Here is a 3726-nt window from a genome sequence, read left to right as displayed (position 1 = left end):
AAAAATCTGGTAGAGCTATTAAATGATCATGAGTGTTGGTTTATTATTTAGCTGATATCATAGTAGGATTGTATGTATCTTAAAAACTCTCCCGTCTCTCTCTCTCTCTCTCTCCCTCCCTCCCTCCCTCTCTCCCTCCCTCCCTCCCTCCCTCTCTCTCTCTCGCTCCCTCCCTCTCTCTCTCTCTCTCTCTCTCTCTCTCTCTCGCTCTCTCTCTCCCTCCAAATGCTCCATGCAGTTAGCATTATGAGTGAATTTAAACGCTTCTGATCCTTCCTTTGTTGGTGTTCTCTCAATTGTTTCCACCAAGTTGTAGAATCTGGGAAAAGCCAGCCCACGTAAGGATTGAACACCAAATAATCCCACTAGCACGCATTTCGTTGTCCGGTGTGTGGAGTACTAGTATACTGTGAAGACCCTCTCCATGCTTTCTTTCAGAGTATGTACAATGGTGATATCTTAGCGGTGCCACGTAGGATAAATGCTGAGGTGGAGAAAAAAGAAAGATAAAATAGACTTTGCCTTCTCTTAGCTAAGAGATCATCTCTTAGCACAATCTCTCTCACCACAAATTTAGGATGTCTCGTTACTAAAGATAAGACTAAAAATAACCCATTGTACATAATGTTTTATTGTTATATCTAGATTACGTGGCAGTACTAAAATAAGACAGTCTTATCAACCATTGCACATGCCCTCAGTGCCCAAGGGTTTTGGAGATCTGGACTAATCTCGGCCTACTGGATGTAATCAATGAGAAGTCATTTATTGATAGATCTGGATCGTCAATCCTGGAAGCTTCACTGCGATCTCCGGATCGATCAGCCCCGAGACTGGCTGGGGTAGATGTAAAGGAATTTATAGCTACTACCTGCTGGTACATCTGGAGGAGACAGCTGGCTCACAATGAACCTGTGTCTAATCCAACTCGATCGACACAGTCTATCTTGGCGATCACCTCGAACAATGTTCGAGCTCACAGGAAGACTGTGGTAACTCGATCTCAAGGATGGCAGGAGCCAAAGGAAGGGTGTTGCAAACTGAATATTAATACCTTTTTCTTAGCTTACTATACTGGTGCAACGGGAGCTGTTATACTTGATGCTGATGGCTGTTTCATTGCCGGGAGTAACTGTGGGATCTTTCATCGCCGGGAGTAACTGTGGGATCCCTTTCACAGCGGACGCTTCAGCCGCTGAAGCTAGAGCTCTTCGTGATGGCCGCTGAAGCTACATCTCTTCGTGATGGCCTGTTACTTGCTAGACAGGCTGGATGCAGCAAAATTATTGTCAACGGTGACTGCATAGAGGTTATTTCGACTATGTTAGAGGGAGGCAATTCTGTTGGACCGGCTGCGGAGATTTATGAAGAATGCACATTCCTTTCTAGAGGTTTTGCTTATGTTGAGTAGCTCATATGTTAGCTAGTCCATATCTAAAAAATATGTTAGCTAGTAAGACAGAGGGATCTCAATCTGTTGTGTGGGATTGAGGACCCGCCTGATTTTATCTATGAATTATTGGCAGCTGATGATGCAACTATTTTTGATAACTAATAAAGTTGTTGTTTGTGGCTTCCCTAAGAAAAGATATCCACCTGTTTCGTTCACACCAGGTATGCCTTTGTTTTGTGCAAAGGCTTTTGGCAGGGCTTGAAACCAGAGAATTTGGATTTTGTTTTGAGGATTTCGATCTATGATTTGCACGCCCACAGCCGAGGAGTATTTGCATGCCATGGTTCCATGTTTAGAGAGAACTTCGACGGTTTCACCCAACATTGAGTAGTATTAGAAACGATCTCGATTACATTACCAACAAATTAAACCCTGGTTTTAAGTAACATTACAATGTAGTAACAAAACTGACTGCATTGTATACGTACTAATGCTCCTGCTAATAATAAAATACGGAGTAGTTATAATGCAAGGGAACTATGCAACCAGGCCCACGTAGTCGAGTTCGACGGATCCCAGCCATAGGGTCCCGTTTCTCTGCGACACTTCGCTGAGTGTCACGCCCTTGGCCGCCGTGAGCTCCTCCACCTCTATACCGTGGTCGTCAAGCCGTACTCCCACTAAGTGCTTCACCGGACTAGCGGTCGCGTTCGGCCGCGCCTTCTCTTGGTTCAGGGCCACCCAGAATCCACCCTTCCCGTCACGCCTCACGTTGTCTGGGTATCCGGGTAGATCGGCCATCAGCTCATATTGGCCAGCCTTCGGACCCTCGAGGTAGTACCTATGTGCCTGGCATGGCACGGTGTGCGCCACGACGATATATGTCTTGTCGTGGCTCACTGCAACGCCATTGGGGTATGGTAGGCCATCCTTGAGCACGGTGACCTGCTTCGTCCCAGCGTCGTACTTGAATAGCCTCCCGGTGGCGTCTGCGTTCATCGTGATCTCAGTGTTAAACCTGCATACACATATATATAGTAGCATAACATCAATGGCGATTTATTTTCAGCTCTGACCGATCGAGTAGTGAAATTAATCTGAGCTTGCAAGAACAATCTACAACGTTTGTGTATTGATCGTCGATTATTTCGTACATATATACCTTCGTGGATACGTGAGGCTGCTATATATCGGTGAAGTAAACATCACCGGTAGCCTGGTCGACGTCCATGCCGTTGACGAAGTTGAACGGAACGCCGTCGACTCCTGTGGCGAGCACCTCGGCCTCGCCACCGTCGGGGCCAAGCCCCTTGTACGCGTCGGCGATGTAGAGGTCGCCGGAACTGCGGTGGAAGACAAGGCCCAGCGGTCGGCCGCACAGGCTCTCCGTCTCCTCCGACGGTGCAACGGGCGTGGTGCACAGCGGGAGCTTCCTGTAGTTGGCGTGGTGGGCGAAGGTGGTCCAGCCGACGGCGCTGCCGCCCCACTTGAGGACGCGGCCGTCGGATCGAGGCGCCGGCGTAGGGCCCTTGGCCGCGCGCGTCGAAGGCCAGGCTCTCGGCACCGGTGACGCCGCTGAGAAGGAGGAGGCGGAAGCTCCACTCCGTCGCTCTGGTCTTGATCTCCGCCGCCGCGCACGACGGGGCCAGGGAAACGGCGAGAAAGCCCACGAAGAGGACGAGCCACGTCGTCGAGAAGCTGCGGCGTCCCATGGCTTTTAGGCGGCGATGTTGAAACTTTTTGTTTTCCCGGCAGGTGATTTGGCGGGTGGTGCCACTCCGTGACGAGGAAGGTGTAGGCGCTGGAAGAACCATGAACTTCTATTTTGCTTCACTCCAAAATCTTAAATTTGACTACTAATGCTACGATGAAGAGCTATGGAGATTAATCCATCGATGTCTGTCTCCATGACTAACATAGAACACCTTCTCCTAAACAAGGAAACACCTATATATACAGCTCTACTGCCGATTTATCACACATTTTAGATCCAGTGTTCTTGTCATCAGCACACACCTAACAAACAAACAACTTTCAGTTATTTTTCTTTGACCATAACAACTTTCTTGTCATACCTATTGTGCAAGTCATAATTGCAGCATGAATGAATTTATGGACGCATTTTTGGACGAGCTGTGAGCAAAACAATGCTAGAGGCAAGCATTTTCATAAGCACTGATAATTATTTGTATAGGGGAGGTGTCTAGTTCGACATCTGTCTAGTATACATAAGCACCGGTGTTTCAACAAAAATCTGTATATTTTCTAAGCACCCTTTTTTAGATAAAAGGCATCTAGTGCCCAACTTTAAATTAATAAAGCCCTTAAGGTTT

General features: G+C 47.7%; 1 pseudogene; it reads right to left on the bottom strand.

Moving 5' to 3' along the window:
• Nucleotides 1-1930: 1930 nt before the first annotated feature.
• LOC124688532 lies at nt 1931-3105 on the bottom strand (annotated as a pseudogene).
• Nucleotides 3106-3726: the final 621 nt, after the last annotated feature.

This window comes from Lolium rigidum, chromosome 2 (genome assembly GCF_022539505.1).
Source record: "Lolium rigidum isolate FL_2022 chromosome 2, APGP_CSIRO_Lrig_0.1, whole genome shotgun sequence".
NCBI lineage: Eukaryota > Viridiplantae > Streptophyta > Magnoliopsida > Poales > Poaceae > Lolium > Lolium rigidum.
The sequence above is the reverse complement of the archived record's forward strand: the minus strand, read 5'-3'. Positions and strand labels throughout refer to the sequence as shown.